Here is a 17,405-nt window from a genome sequence, read left to right on the forward strand (position 1 = left end):
CTTAGTCTTATCCTTAAGCCTTATGCCTTATATACATGTCGTCCTTTATCTTAAGGTGCCACATGTTAAGCTATTATTGTAGGGTCAAAGGCAAATAGTCTGGTGTCATAGGTTTAGGGAAAGTGAGACTATGACATGCCTTGGATTACCTTAAATAGTTGTGATAGTTGATAACTCATGTGATAATTACTGAGTAAATTCATTTATTAGACAAGTTGTAAGTCTAAAGGTTCGTATGAAGGGTTTGTTGATATTACTGGTGAACTTGGTCACTTGAGCTATTGTACCTGGGTGTAAAATAAAAAAGAAATTAAAATGATATACAATATTTTTTAATTTACTTAAAAAATTAAATAAATTTGAGGGTTAATATTAAAAAAAGAGCTCATATATGCACGTGTAAAATACTTTTACTTGCATGGCTTTCAAAGGTAGAACCAAACCCGAAATTACACTTACGATATCTTTTGCACAATTAAACACATCATTATATACATTTTGTTGCTTACATCTTGGTTGAAATGTCATCTTCATTTGATAGAAATTCAATTAAAGTTTATATATATTGTTTTCCTTTTATATTTTCTATTGCAACTATTTTTAAAATCTAAATTGATTTTACATAATTTACAAGTAATATATATATATATATTCTTGTTCTTGGAAGCAAACAGTCAATATGTTTGTGCAACGTGTTTCTTGCCCACTTCCATTTAAGTCATCAATCTTATAGCTTAACTCTAAGCAGGAGATTCTCCAGAAGATTTTGGTCTCATTTTTTTCTTAATTAATTCATTTGAAATGTATGTCTTTTAAAATTTATATAATTTTATATTTAGATAATTTTTCATATATTAATAATTTATATTATCAAGATTTCATACCATATTTTTTTAAGGAAAATAGAGTTTTGAATTATAAAATTATGAGAGATTAAAAAATGTAATTTATATTACACAATTTTTTTATATTATTTGGATTGTTTTCATTTTTTTTTGGGTATAATTAACATATTTTTATGTCCTTTTTACTATTTATAACTATTAATTCTTTCGGAGTTTGTGATTTACTTTTATCAGTAGTCACTTTTTTTTGCTTTAGATTACATTTTAGTCACTTATGTTTGAAATGTTATGTTTTAATCACTTACGTTATCGTTTTGTTACAAAATAATCACTCTACGTTACTTCTGTAATGGCGGTCCTACATAGCAGTCTAAATGAGTTTTAAATGCTAACTTGGATATCCTATATGACAGTTTAAATTAAATTTATTTAATTAAAAACATAGTTTCATCCTAATTGGACATCCAAGTTGACATTTAAAACTCATTTAACGGCGTTAGGGATGTAATAGAGTTTAATTGTAGAATGACAACTTCGTAACAAAATGATAACGTAAGTGACTAAAACGTAACATTCAAACATAAATAACTAAAATATAATTTGAGAAAAACAAAAGTGACTATTTTTATAGTTTATCCTAAAAAAATCATAATTTGTACTCGAAACGTAAACATGTCCATGAATGAGATTAATTGTTTTGTGATGACTGGAATTAGCCCATTAGCCATGGAGCTGGTGTCATAAAGGTTTTGCTATTATTAAACGCACTTTCAAAGAATTAAACTCAGCATACAAATGAGTGCAATCTGCTGGATTAATACTTGGGTTTTTTTTTTTTATATAACATGAAGGTATTTTGATTATAATTCATAAACATTAATTCTTTCAAAAGTTGATACCTGTAGATGGAGATGGTTAAGAAACTCTCTTTAAGACGTGAAAGAGCAAAAGAAGAATTACAGCAATGAACACACAAAACTCAAGAGTTGTTTCACCACAGGGCCACCAAAAAGAATCAAAATCATGAGAACTGCACTCACTGAGTTAAAGTGAAGCCAAAAGCTAGGCCTGATTAATAAAAAAAAGCTGATGAGACTTGCAGATTTATTGGATATTTTATCATTTATCATCAATTTCAGAGCATAATATCTGGTAAAACGAAAACCCTTTTCTTCATTGGTGAAAACAGCAATTCACATACAGGGTCTGAACTGAATCAAAGCAAATTTTTTTAAAAGGATTCAATATTTTGTTGAATGCATGTTCAAAGCAAAGGGGATATGTTTTGAATCCAATTGATCCATTTGTGGTGAAGACGAATTGATGAGTTATTGTCATTGAAAGGCACTTGTTTTGTCAATTTTTTCACTATGTATATCAGCTTTCCCACCCCCTAAAATAAATTTATTAAAAAAACCATGATGGTCATCTATGAAAAACCATGAAAAAGAAAAGTGGGGACGAAGGAATTATTTCTTTGATGACAACAACACGTGTGAGTTGGGTTTTTATATTTTCTTGGGTTCTCAAGGAAACCCACACAAAGAAGAAAAAATGATAGTTGTGTGCATGTGAGAACTACAAAAAAAAAAAAGTTGGAATTTTTGGCGTGAAAAAAACCAAAAATTTCTCTGTTTCCAGGGAAACAAAAGCATATCAGAAAAGAAAGGCTGTCTGCTATGATGCTATAAGATGGTTCTTCGTCATCTATACAACCCCTCTCTGTTTTCGAAGATTTAATCAAAGAGTAGAAGGAAACCTTGATGAAGAAAATAATGAGAAATCCTATATCAAACAGGAAATGATATGTTTTTGACACTTCTTTTTTATATATTTGGATCCCAGTATGGGGAAAGATTAAGGTATTGGGCACATTGATTGGTGTGGGTGACTGGTGTTAAAAAATAATAATAAATTTCACAGAATTTTGTTGGGATTCATACACTCATCATTGATGTATGGACATTATGACCAGGAGCTGTTGTTGAAAAGCTTCTTGATTTGGGTAATGAGGACTCCTTTGAAGAAAGTTACAAAAAGGGGGGAGGAAAAAAATGACTGGTGCTATTGATTAAATTGCCCCTTTAAGAGAATATGGTACTTGTGCAAGTGACCATAACTTGCAGTCTAATCATACGAGTCATTTGAGTTATCAGTGCATATCCAAAACAGGAACACATGAGAATGGGGGCATCTACTTGCTCATGTTTTTGCCCAACCTTATCTCCCTAAACAGCTCAACCTTATAAGCATATGGAACAATGTCAATGTGGAACTGTTTTAGAACTGAAGAATGGGTAAAAATAATCTTTACTCGTTTACAAGATCCTACAATGATCTCCATTTTTTTGTTTCTGGGTTATTTTCAATTAATTTTGAAACCTGTAAAAAGGGTTCATGTTTGTTTGGGAAACAGGATGTTGAAGATTTATAATAGCAGGTACAACGAATTAGCCTTTTCTCCTACTGTGCATGGAGACACCTTTTTGGTTTGCCCTTGCAAACTTAATCACTTTGATCTAGACCAAAAAGTCGCTCGGCCAAAGGTTCACTTGCTTGGGGAACTTACCATCACATTCTCCGTGACCCATCACATGCATCCTAAAGGCTTTATGATTGATTATCTACCGATGTAGTCAATCGCATTTTAAGAAAATTTAATTACATCTTATTACATCTTAACCGAACATCTCATTTGACTCTATAAATAATTCTTTGTTGAGATCCATGATCAACTCAGGGCTAAAACCATTGCTCATACAAGGCTCTGCTCATCACCAAAAGAAGGGGAGTCTTATCTTCCTACTTCAACCACTAGAATATCAATAGGGACCCCCAAACTTCGCATCTTTTATGTCCCATCACATGCATAAGGAAGACCTTGTAACCAACTACCTACAACATAGTCAATCACATTCTAAGAAGATTTGGTCGTATCTTATCACATTCTAATTGGACACCTCATTTGACTCTCTACAAACATCTATTTATTAAGATCCTTGATCAACTCACCACTAAAACCACTACTCATACAAAGCTCCCCTCATAGCCAAAAGAAGCAAGTCTTTTTTTCCTACTTCAATCACTATGATATCATTAGCGACCTCCCAAAAAACCTCTCGGCATTGGTGTTCCCTTACAAAGACTTTATAACAAGTTACCTACGACATAATCACATTCTAAGAGGATATGGTCACATCCTATCATATCCTTACCAGACACCTCATTTGATTCTATCACCCATCTTTGTTGGAACATTTTCAAATATTTATAGTATCCCAATAACTATAAATGAATGGGTGTAATTAATCAAAAGATAAATCTTTTGGTCATTGGTCAAAAGTTATATCATTTGATTTTTTTAAAAAAGAATTATAATTATTCAAAAAATATTATTTGAATAGTTACAAATTAAATGAATAATTATTATTATATATTTATTCATAAAGACACCTATTGAAAGATGTCTCTATGAAGAGATAAGAAAATTCCTATAAATAGGAATGGGTTTTCATTTGGAAATATATCAACAAATTCTAATATTATTTCTTCTCTTCCTTCATTTTCTAATATTATTAGATTATTCTATAAAGTATTACTGTAGAAATCCTTTGTAGAAATTGAGTTTTTGTTACACATTACTCAGTGCATAGTGGACTATTCTCGTCAGTGCAAAACGCAAATAGTCATTGGCTTCATTGTATCCTCGAGGTTAATTTGCTTGGAACTCATTTGCACACTGAAGATAAGTGGGGGCGAATATAACCTTAAAGATAGTGGCTTGATACACGCCTTGGAGCCTTGTCCTATTTCTTCTTTTTCTTTTCGAGTTCCGATCGTGTGTTCGAGATTTTCCTTACCGGAGTTTTGTAATAACAATTTTAAGGTTATAATTCATGATGACTACCACAACACATGAAAGTGGAACACTAAGGGAGTTGGCTTCCAACTTTGTTAAACTTGATCGTTTTGATGGTGGCAATTTTCGACGATGGCAGAAAAAGATGCACTTTTTGTTATCAACTTTGAAGATTGCTTATGTTTTGGATACTCCAAGACCTGAAGAGAATGAAAACGAATCTGTTGCTGCAACCCGATAAAGACAAAAATGGGACAATGCTGATTACATGTGCATGGGCCACATATTGAATGGTTTATCTGATGGTTTGTTCGACACCTACCAAAACGACGTCACAGCTAAAGAATTATGGGACAAATTGGAGGCAAGATACATGACCGAAGATGTTACAAGTAAGAAATTTCTTGTCAGTCGTTTCAATAATTATCAAATGGTTGATGGTCGTTCTGTTATGGAACAATTTCGTGATATTGAAAAGATGCTGAATCAATTTAAGCAATATGATATGAAAATGGATGAAATGATTGTGGTATCCTCTATAATAGACAAACTTCCTCCATCTTGGAAAGACTTTAAAAGAAGTCTAAAACATAAGAAAGAGGAAATATCTCTTGAGGCTTTGGCAAATCATCTTCGTATTGAAGAAGAGTATCGAAAACAAGATCAGAACCTAAATTCTGAAAATGCCAAAGTACATGTTACGGAGGAAGTACAGACTACTAAACCATTCAAAAGAAAGTTCAATCAGGCTGATAGAGCACCTAAGTTCAAAAAGAAACAAAAGGGCTCATGCTATCATTGTGGAAAGCCAGGACATTTCAAGAATGAATGTCGATTTTTAAAGAAGAAATCATCTTCTAAGGCTGATAATAACGAAAAGTTCGTTGCAATGATATCTGAAATTAATATGGCACAAGATGATAATAGATGGTGGATTGATACCGGAGCAACCAAACATGTGTGCAAAGACAAAAGCATGTTCACAAAGTTCACACAATGTGAAAATGACAATGTCTTGTACATGAGAAATTCTTCCACCGCAACAATTAAAGGCAAAGGGTCTGTTGAACTACAATTCACTTCTGGAAAGGTTTTAACCTTAAATGATGTATATTATGTACCAGAAGTTAGGAAAAATTTAGTGTCTGGAAGTCTGTTGAATAAGTTTGGTTTCAAACTTGTTTTTGAGGCAGATAAGTTTATTTTGTCTAAGGGAGGAATTTTTGTGGGAAAAGGGTATATGTATGAAAGCATGTTCAAACTTAATATTATTAATAAGAATAAAAATACTATTTCTGCTTATATGGTTGAATCATTTGTTTGTGGCATTATAGATTAGGTCATTTGAATTATAGAAAATTGAATGACATGTATAAATTAGATTTAATTCCTGTTTTTAATAATAATATTGAAAAATGCAATACCTGTATGTTGACTAAAATTACAAGAAATCCTTTCCCTAAGGTTAAAAGGAAAACAAAATTGCTTGATTTGATACATAGTGATTTATGTGACTTGCATAATACTCTTACATTAGGTGGAAAGAAATATTTTGTTACTTTTATTGATGATTGTTCTAGATATTGTTATGTATATTTATTGCATTCAAAAGATGAAGCGCTTGATAAATTTAAAATTTATAAATCTGAAGTTGAACTTCAGTGTGAATCATTTATCAAGTGCTTAAGATTGGATAGAGGTGGAGAATACTATAATCCAAGTTATTTTGAACTCACTGGAATTGTCCATCAAGTTTCAGCCCCTTACACACCACAACAAAATGGTGTAGCTGAAAGGAAAAATAGAGTCTTGACTGAAATGGTAAATTCAATGTTATCATATTCAAGTCTTGGACAAGGTTTTTGGGGAGAAGCTGTTCTAACAGCTTGTCACATATTGAATAGAGTTCCTAATAAGGAAACTAAAATAACCCCCTATGAACAATGGAAGAAAAGGAAACCAAACCTTAATTATTTGAAGGTTTGGGGTTGTAGAGGAATTGAATGCATATTTATAGGTTATGCACATAATAGCAAGGCATAAAGGTTCATAGTAATTGAACCAAATGATTCAATTTCAATTAATACGGTTATTGAATCAAGAGATGTTATTTTTGATGAAAATAGATTTAATTCTATATCAAGACAATTACAACCACAACAATTGATTCATTCTTCAAATGAGAATGAGATTCCATTGAAACAAATTGATAATAATGATGAATCTTGTCAAGAATTAAGAAGAAGTAAGAGGATTAAAAAGGTCAAAGATTTTGGACCAGATTTCATTATGTTTCTTGTAGAAGGAAAAGGTGAAAGTATATGCAATAAGATACCTTATTGTTATAATACCGAATCTGATCCTATTACATTTGAAGAAGCAGTGAAATCTCAAGACTCTGCTTTTTGGAAAGAAGCAATAAATGATGAAATGGATTCAATAATGGGAAATCAAACTTGGATCTTAGTTGATCTTCCACCAGGTTCCAAACCAATAGGTTGTAAATGGATCTTCAAAAAGAAAATGAAGGTCGATGGAACCATTGATAAATTTAAAGCAAGGCTGGTAGCAAAAGGTTTTACACAAAGACAAGGTATTGATTACTTTGATACCTATGCTCCAGTAGCAAGAATTGCTACAATTAGACTATTAATATCACTTACCTCTATATATAATTTGGTTGTTCACCAAATGGATGTTAAAACTGCATTTTTAAATGGTGAATTGGAAGAGGAAGTGTACATGGAGCAACCGGAAGGATTTGTTGTTTTAGGACAAGAGCATAAGGTATGTAAGCTTGTTAAATCTTTATATGGGCTTAAACAAGCACCAAAACAATGGCACCAAAAGTTTGACAAGGTTGTTTTAGCTAATGGCTATAAAATAAATGAATCCGATAAGTGCATATATAGTAAATTTGATAATGGAAAGGGTGTTATACTTTGCTTATATGTAGATGACATGCTCATTTTTGGCACGGATTTGGAACAAATAGAAAACACAAAGAAATTCTTGTCAAACAACTTTGCTATGAAGGATATGGGTGTAGCAGATGTTATTCTTGGGATTAAAATAACCCGAGATGAAAGCACTATAGCTTTATCACAATCACATTACATTGAAAATGTGCTTAAAAAGTTTGATCTTTTCAACTGTATACCAGCATCTACACCCATGGATCCTCAATTAAAATTAGTATCTAATGCTGGTAGGAAAATTGATCAATTGAAATATGCAAGTCTAATTGGTTGTCTTATGTACATAATGACTTGTACAAGACCAGATATTGCATATGCTGTTGGAAAATTGAGTAGATACACAAGTAATCCAAGTAGTTTGCATTGGCAAGCTTTAAATAGAGTACTTAGGTACTTAAAGAAAACTATTAACTATGGATTGTGTTATAATGGATATCCTCCAGTTTTAGAAGGGTATTCGGATGCTAGTTGGATTACAAGTTTGGAAGATCATGCATCTACTAGTGGGTGGATCTTCATTCTTGGTGGAGGAGTCATTTCTTGGGGTTCCAAGAAACAAACATGTATTACTGATTCCACCATGGCAGCAGAATTTATTGCATTAGCCGCTGCATCTAAAGAAGCAGAATGGTTAAGAAATTTGCTTTATGATGTACCTTTATGGCTTAAGCCAATTTCACCTATTTCTATCCGTTGTGATAGTGAGGCTACTCTAGCAAAGGCATATAGCCAAGTATATAATGGAAAGTCTAGACACATTGGATTAAGACATAGTTATGTCCGACAATTAATCTCTGATGGAGTGATCACTATTAATTATGTGAGGTCAAGTGAAAATTTGGCAGATCCTTTGACAAAAAGTCTTGCTAGAGATGCAGTAAAAAGGACCTCAAAAGGGATGGGACTCAAGCCTATTAATTAGAGTCACCCATGATGGAAACTCGACTCAACGCTTGGTATAATGTCAAGTCTTGAGTTCAATGAGACAAAGTACATCATTAGTATGTGACTGTTAGCACTATAAATAAATCCATCCTAAGATTAAAGTGCTAGGTACCCGTAATGATAAGGGAAGGATGAGTAATGTACTCTTAATGGACCCATAACATAAATATGTTAGAGTGTTATAATTACGGGAACACTTTTGATGGGATCTACCTATGTGAGTGGAAGTGTGGCCGCTTCTAGGAGCTTAAGGGCTTGGCTCTGATAGCACTCATGAAAAGAGGACATAGACACATGGCCATAATAGTGTCCCTAGATACTAAGCATTGACTGATGTTGAAATCATTGTGTGAGATGTGTTCAGTTAATCAAATGGAATAGTTGGTTCAAAGCTTAGTCTACCACGCAATTTCGATTAACTTTAACATGTTTTTCACTAAGTGAAGGTTCAATCGTAAGACACCTTTATTTATGCAAATTGATTTCCAAGAATATCAAAATCTAAATATTTTGAAAATGGGGGGAGATTGTTGGAACATTTTCAAATATTTATAGTATCCCAATAACTATAAATGAATGGGTGTAATTAATCAAAAGATAAATCTTTTGGTCATTGGTCAAACGTTATATCATTTGATTTTTTTAAAAAAGAATTATAATTATTATTATATATTTATTCATAAAGACACCTATTGAAAGATGTCTCTATGAAGAGATAAGAAAATTCCTATAAATAGGAATGGGTTTTCATTTGGAAATATATCAACAAATTCTAATATTATTTCTTCTCTTCCTTCATTTTCTAATATTATTAGATTATTCTATAAAGTATTACTGTAGAAATCCTTTGTAGAAATTGAGTTTTTGTTACACATTACTCAGTGCATAGTGGACTATTCTCGTCAGTGCAAAACGCAAATAGTCATTGGCTTCATTGTATCCTCGAGGTTAATTTGCTTGGAACTCATTTGCACACTGAAGATAAGTGGGGGCGAATATAACCTTAAAGATAGTGGCTTGATACACGCCTTGGAGCCTTGTCCTATTTCTTCTTTTTCTTTTCGAGTTCCGATCGTGTGTTCGAGATTTTCCTTACCGGAGTTTTGTAATAACAGTCTTATACAGTAAAGCAACTATTCGTTGAGACCCACGACTAGCTCACCACTTAAACCACCACCTATACAAGGCCCCCCTCACGACCAAACCTTGCAACAACATAGTCGTGAACAAAAAACTAAGAGAATTAACCCAAAACTCAGATGCGACCATACCCACATGGCCTTTTGTGATAGATAACCGAGTTGAATAAGATGTTCTTAAAAGTGACAGGAAAGAGGCACTTGAAAATTGGGTTTTTTTTTCTTTGCATACTTTAGAGAGTAGTAGGAAAGAGAGAGGTCTTTTTGTCTTTGGATAGCTACCTATAAAGTCCAAAGGGGCTATATGAACAACTGTATACAGAATCTAACAGGGAAAAAAATTTAAAATAAAAGGAAAAGGAATATGAGGGGCCAAAGATGGAAGAAAAGGTTGAACGGGTGGATGAGCTTTTTAGAAATTAAGAGGGTAGAGTACCCTTAATGGTAGGCAGCTTTTCCTCTTTTGCTTTCTTTTATGTTTTGTGGGTGCTCTCTAAAAGCCAAGTTGATAAAGTTTGGGAAAGTGAATTTCTACTTACTTAAGTGGAAAAGGCTAAGTTATCTTTGTACAATATATATTTCTAATTTTGAAATTCAAATATCAATTTCTATAATTTTCTTGTTGTGACTACAATTTTTTTCTTCTACTAAAAAAAAAGTATATTAGTTTTAAAAAAAAACCGTGAATATAAAAAAATTAACATTTTGAATTCTATGAATATTCAATTAGTATAATGTGAAATGTGACACTTAACACAACAAATAACTTTTTAACTCTCAACAACATATAAAAAATACCTAACTTAAATTAAGAAGCATGGGCAACCTTACTCCCATGCACCCTTATGCAAAGGTAGCTCTTTGGTAGCTTGAAATCTTTACAAAAATATCTAACTACACCTTTATATCCATCCTCTCTTTCATTTTAATAGTATTTTATTAAAATTTCTTTTTGCTCTTGATGATTATTATTCTCTCACTGATTTTGGAATTGAAGAGTGTCACAAAGTACAAACTCCAATACTTTTATGGTTTACCTTTCTTTTTGCAAAATGTTTTATCTCAACTAACAGCTTCTAAAGAAGATGTTAAGAAATCCTATTACATAAATATAGATCAGTTATCATAGAGAAGCAAACATATGGATATACATTATTACATAAATAATGTCTCATGGTGTTTTCAATTTCAAAGTAACTAATGTGAAATGATAAAAATGAACCCACTTTTGTAGCTAAATTTAATTTTAAATATTTGATAATTGAAAATGAATTCATGCTCTGATTTATCTTGAGATCAAATGTTTGATTATTCCCAACAGTTCAATGACATCATATAATTTCACAAAAAGAAAAAAGATAACCCAAACTGTTGGATTCGCAGAAGTGCTTATTTTAATGGAGTCCCATATTCGATTTAAGATGGAGGTTTTTATTTTTTTTTGCGATCATAAGATCAGAGTTTTTGACCTTTCAACTGTTTTCTAACTCATATTTTATATTTCATTATTAATCAATAACTTATATCATGCATCGACTTTTATGAGATATTAAATATATGAAAAAACTAATTAAATACTTATACAAGATACATATCTCTATATTGAAGAAGGATGAAATAAAAGCTCTGAACATGAGATTTTTTAGCTATTGAGATTGGTTTTTAGGAAGTTGGATTCAAAGGAGAAAAAGTTGTTTATACACTCATATTTGATGTTTGCTTGGGGCAGCACCCGTCATGAATAAGGTTAAAGCTCAACATTGAAAAGAGCCCAAAAATAAAATTAAAAAATTGCTAGATTGTGTAAAAAAGAAAAATAGAAGAATTTTTTAGTCTCTTTCAATTTTAATATTGAGCAAAATGGTCTTTTTGAAAAGAATCAGAGCAGTTTAATTCATGTCAATTTTGAAATTGAACAATTAAGGACAATTAATCAAAGTATTAATATTTTTTCTGTCAATTGTACATTATTTTTATTGTTATAATCACATATTTAGCTCTTGATGTTTATATATTCGTGTAAATATTGTGGGCTAAATTTGTTAAACAATAATCAAGTTGACAAAATGTGTAAATGTTACAAGCTAAATTTGTTAAATCAAGACCAAATTGACAAAATGTGTAAACTTTAAAAGTTACATTTGATATTTTACCAATAAAAATTATGTACAATTGACAAAAAGTATTAACATTGTGATTAATTGTCTCTAGTTACTCAAAGTTAAATTGTTTTTAATTTTTTCAGAGGGACAAATCTATTTAATATTGAATTGTGAATGATAAAAAAAAAAAAAAACTTTTACCAAGCTGCCCACTCTTGGGCTAAGTAAGCTCGTCTATGGCTGGCCGCTCTTTGGGCTTATTGATACCCAATTGTCTTGCATTGTAGGCTCCCAAGCTGCCCAATACATTTAGGATTGGTTCTCTCACATAATCATTAATGGCCTACAAAATCCAACAATAAAATTAAGTTTAAGATTAATCAAATTAATCCAAGATGGGCGACATAATCATACCCAAAACACATTCTTAATCTTAGTAAAAAGGTCTAAATCTTATTCCATTTGACGTAATGCATAGTTTTCTAAATCTTAGTAAATTTTTACTTAAATTTTTATTTTTTACAAGAGTTATTACTCATTATTTTTTTTAATTTCAAATTTAAACTCATATTAGATATTCTTTATTTTATGCTTAACTAAATAAATTTTTTCATTATATTAGTAATCAAGCTAAATATAAAAATATATATAGTAAGAATGACTTTTTTGTGTGCACGAGATGAAAATTTCTTGCAAGAAATAATCCCAAAGTTTCAAAAATAAAAATGACCTAAAAATAAAGTGTAAAGAAAACTAAAATTAATGAAAAATCCAAAAAATAGAAAATACTAAAAATTGGTAGCTTCTTAAAAGGAAACAGTTCCACAATTCTGTCCCTGCCAATTTCGAATTAGAAAAATTGAGCCATAACTTTCATTTATTATTATTATTATTATTATTTAAATACCTTTTTAAGGTGCCATTAATTTCAAAATTAAGTAAATTAGACCCAGTCAATTATTAATCATTAAATTGATGGCTTAGCAATTAGGATTTTAAAAGCCCTTTTTTAATTTTTAATTGTGCATTATATTTCTTCTTATTTGCCCATTTTTATAATTTTGAAATTTAATCATTTTCAATTTTCAATTTTATTGATAAAAGTTAAGGGTATACATAATATTTATATAGCAATAATTACATAAGAATAGAAAATATATATAATATATTTATAAACATATTTCTAAATATCTGGAAAGATATATGATAATATACAATATATTTAGATATTACTAAACGATAATATATCATAATAATATTTTAATAATATATGATTTTGTTTTACTAATGTTTAATTTTCAATTGTTAAGTGGCGGTACTAACCTTAGCGTTGGCTGTCGCTCGCCTTTTTCTACCTCCTATTAACCCTTTCTTTCTTTCTTCTTCTCATTCACTCTATATGTTTTCTATCTTTTTAATTTGTAAATTTATTTTGTGGATATCTTTGTTGTCTTCACAAGTTGTGATGGACAGATGATAGGCCCTGTCGTTCATTAAAACTCCACTAGGCACCGGTAGTTTTTCTTGAAAAGTGAATGGTTCTCCTTCAGCTTCTTAATCTGTTTCTATTTTGAGAGAATTTCATAATAATAAATGATTTCACAAGTTGATTTGGACCCTTGTTGTCTTAATTTTTATATTTTTTTGTTTGTTTTTCCATTGTTTAATAAGTTTTCAATTTTAAAAGTTTTTGCCTCCTCTTGTAGCACGCTTTTTAGTCTTGCTTATGCATGTAACCTTAGTTTTACAAGTGATTTTAGGGATGGTCTCGTTGTCGTCCTCTCTAGTTTGGTGAATGCTCAACTCTTTTATCGATTTTTGTTCGCCGCTTTGGACTATCCGAGGTTGATTTCCTTACTGTATTAAGTGCTTGCAATCATTTCATGTAACACCCCTAACCCTTATCCGTCGCTGGAATAGGGTTACAGAACATTACCGGACTTTTCAGATCAAACCATTCAAAACATGTCAGAACAACAAACCTAGGTATCTAACCAATATACGTTTAGGTTCCACAATTATATCATCGAAACACATCAATAAGACATCATATAAATCCAATTTGTAAAGATGCCAAATTCATTCTAATTTGCCTATATCATGTTCAGTTATGCACTAATTTAAAACATGTCATATTATAGCCTTAACATGATGTATATTCATATGTATATAATCAACTAATATTAACTTATAATCTTATTTACAATCAACTCACAAAATAGTTAACATTTAGACGCCCTAGGTACATGCCGACACAAAAAGAAAAACATTACCACGTTTTGAGATCAGAATCGTTGATGGATGCTGAATCGGCGATCAAACTTAAGTACCTAACCTACGCACAGAAAACAAAACCATGCGCTGAGTATAAACTCAGTGATATTTCTATAATCCGAATATTAAAGGCAAGATAATTTAATATATACATTTAATCACACAATAACATTAATTATTCAATTAATCAATTCATCAACACATCATTTATAACATATTCAATTCTCATCTCTTGCTATTTCAAATCTCATACTTGCTATTCAAAGAGCTTTTCACATTCAATGTTTTCTAATACCAATCATAGTATCATTTCATTTAATCACCCCTATTAACATAACTCGAATTATGACGGATACACGGATCCAACCGAAACACACCAGTTTGGTACTCAGTACCTCATCGGATAATTCAAAGTAATAATTTGACACCCAGTGTCTCATCGGCTAAATCGAAGTAAATTGGCACCTAGTGCCTCATCAAATTAATCTGAAGTAATAGATTGATACCCAATGTCTCATTGACTCGAAGTTAAAGAAATCCCTGAAGTCTTCCAATCCTATTGCATGTCATCTATATCCGTCTCAGCTTGATACAGTTAATAGGGTTTAATTTCACTTTCCAATAATAATATCCAATATCATATTTGCAATAATATTACATTTACACATATATATTCATAATAGATATATTCTAATTCAATTCAATCAATATAAATTCAATAATTTCATCATATACCAAATTAATCCATTTCAATTGCAAAACATAAATATTCTCACCTCAACACTTACCATATTGATGGGCGTCAAAACCACCAAAAATAATTCCTACTAAATTAACTCTAAATAGTAGTAATGAGTGGTAGTAGGGTCGAGTCCATAGGGATTGGATATCGTAATCAACTTCTGCGTTCACTTATGAACTGAATATTCTTCGCGTCAAACGTCGTGTCAAGAGTCGTGCCCATGACTCCAAACACACCTGCAACAAAAATAAACAATTAAATCGGGGGAGTTTGAGAATGTTTAAGAAGGTAAAATAATCTAATCAACTTAAATAAACGATTGAATACTATTGAAAATATATGTAAACTGGAAATAAATTCAGACTTGGTGTAAACAGATAAAATAAGCCTTAGCCTTAGACTTGGTAAATTTCGTATCAAGAATCGATCCTTGAAAATTAATCTTCTCCTCCAAACGATAAGCTGGTTATAGCAGTTAAGAACGTCCTAACCACTAATTCCTCCTCTAGTAGCTGGTTCCAGTACGACCTGCAAACCAACCCTTACCGATTATCTAACCGAGATACACGTGTTCCAGATTCAAGATTCCGGTAGCCTTGCGTTCTGAAGAACCCAACTCGAATTAACGGCCTCAACCACGTGGGTCGTTTAAGCAAACTTCTTCCTTGATTTGTTCTCGGAGAACCGAATACAGCACGGCCAACTCGTTTCTCCAACTGTCAGCAAACACGACTTCAACCCAACATGCACTTTGACTTGAAATTGAGTTTAACTTTAAGGGATGATTGGTCTATCCCGATACTTAGGAAAAAAGTGAATATCGATTGGAAGGATTTTTAGCACGAATACAAATCTCACAATTCCCGACCAAAAAGAACACCGGCCTAAAGCTAAGATGAAATTTAGTGAAGCATGAATTTATTCATGCTTGTAAGTTGTGAAAGGTGATAGAATTTGAATAATAATGGAATAAATTAGGGAACAAAAAGGCTTGGAAAGCAATTGGACGAATTTAGAAAGAACAAAGAAATTGAAATGATTATATACATGGGGTTTACTAAATTTAGCCTAAACTAATTTAACATAAAATCAAAAATAAAAATAAATAAAAATAAATAAATAAAATAAAATAAGAATTTCCTATATTTGGCTTTTACAAAGTTAAAATATTTGATGTGTCCTTGGCTTCCTCCACCTTTTTGATTTGGCCCCATTTCAATGATTGTCTTTCAAATTGGCCCTTTTTAGCTTGTTTTTGACTAATTGCATCACTGACAAGATTAAATCATAAAAGCAAAAGTACTTAATTAGTAGGGTTCGATTCAAAAATAAACCAAATTAAACACAAAAATATGCAAATTAACATGTTTATCACATATACATTAAATAAAAATTACAACAATTAATAACTAGCTTCGGACCAGAAATTTTGAGCTATTCCTCGTCGACTTTATCTTTCTCCTTTTTAGTCGAGAGTTCCGGTACGACGTAAACTACATAATTAAAACAATTAAAATTTATCAATACAATACAATTTAAATTTCATATTGAATATTTCAACTTTTTACTCAACATTTGTCTAAATTCCAATTTAGTCTGTAAACCGAGACTAACTTTTATTCTTCACATTTAATTCTTTATTTTCAGGAAAATTCCATTTTAGACTAAATTCAACTCCCTATTTTCTAGTAAATTTATAAATTTTGAATTTTCATAATTTAGTCCCTAATACTCAAAATTTACAATTTATTCTACAATTCAATCCTTTTTCATTTCTAACTTAAAAATCTATCAATTTAATCTCTAATACTAAAATTATTCAACATAGACAACACTTAAAAGCTCAATAATTTCTAAAATTTTGACATGGGTCGAGTAATATTTAATACCGGAATTCTAAAAATATAAAAATTACAAGAAAATGGACTAAATTGACTAACCAATTGAACTTAAAACCTTGAAACCCTAATTTCTTCTTTCTTTTCTTTCTTCTCTTTCTTTTCTTTATTTATTTCATTTACTTATTTATTTTATTATATTTAATTTATTATTATTATATTATAAATATTTACTTAAATATTAAGTAATACATATTTTATTAATATATACATATGTATATTATTTTTACACATGTAATCACTATTATCATCCACTTTTTGAAATAAGGCTTAATTGCTTATTTAGTTCCTTTACTTTTTCTTTAATCTATAATTCAACTTTCATCTTTTATGTAATTTAGTCATTATACCTAATTACTCTTAATTCATGCAAATTTACCTAACCAAACATAATTAACTACACAACTAACTTCGTAAATATTTATTATTTACGAATCCGTTTTATGAAAACAAAATCCCGAAAATGTATTTTTCGACACCCGTGACTATCGGGTTGTTACACTTCAAATATATCGTGCTTGAGTTGTGAGAAAGCCAATTGTCGACGTGCTATGATGTTCTATTGATGCTGAGACTAAAGCTTTTGTTGTGTTGATGGAGCTTGTTCTTCACCATTTACAACG

This window comes from Gossypium hirsutum, chromosome A02 (genome assembly GCF_007990345.1).
Source record: "Gossypium hirsutum isolate 1008001.06 chromosome A02, Gossypium_hirsutum_v2.1, whole genome shotgun sequence".
NCBI classification, from domain to species: domain Eukaryota; kingdom Viridiplantae; phylum Streptophyta; class Magnoliopsida; order Malvales; family Malvaceae; genus Gossypium; species Gossypium hirsutum.